This window comes from Corvus brachyrhynchos, unplaced genomic scaffold (assembly GCF_000691975.1).
Source record: "Corvus brachyrhynchos isolate BGI_N302 unplaced genomic scaffold, ASM69197v1 scaffold514, whole genome shotgun sequence".
Classification (NCBI taxonomy): Eukaryota; Metazoa; Chordata; class Aves; order Passeriformes; family Corvidae; genus Corvus; species Corvus brachyrhynchos.
Window position 1 is genome coordinate 548,322 of NW_008238319.1, and position 405 is coordinate 548,726.

Sequence of the window (405 nt, forward strand, 5' to 3'; positions counted from 1 at the left end):
GGAACTTGATGGCCGGGTGCTGCTCGTGGAAGGCTCCCTGGCATCCGGCAGCGATGCCTTCGGCTGGAGCAGGTGGCAGGGGGGCGTGGGGCTGGCGGCGGGGCAGGAGGGGCTCTGGGTCCGTGTGTGGGGCGGTGCTCGGTGTCCCCGGCGGGGCACTGCAGTGAGGGAGCACGATTCCCTTCCCAGCTGCCCGGAATGCTCCTTGCGTGCCAGGGCAAGAGTGGATGGATCTTGGAGATGCAGATTTGCTGGCACGCGAAGTGGGAGTCTGGAGATCCAGAAATAGCGTCTGTGTCATCTGCACAGGGAGGAACCTCCGTCGGGCGCCAGCGGGGTGGAGCCGCCGCCCCTCCCGGGGGGTCCAGCCCCCCAGGTCCCCTCGTTCCACGGCGGGGGGGGTGT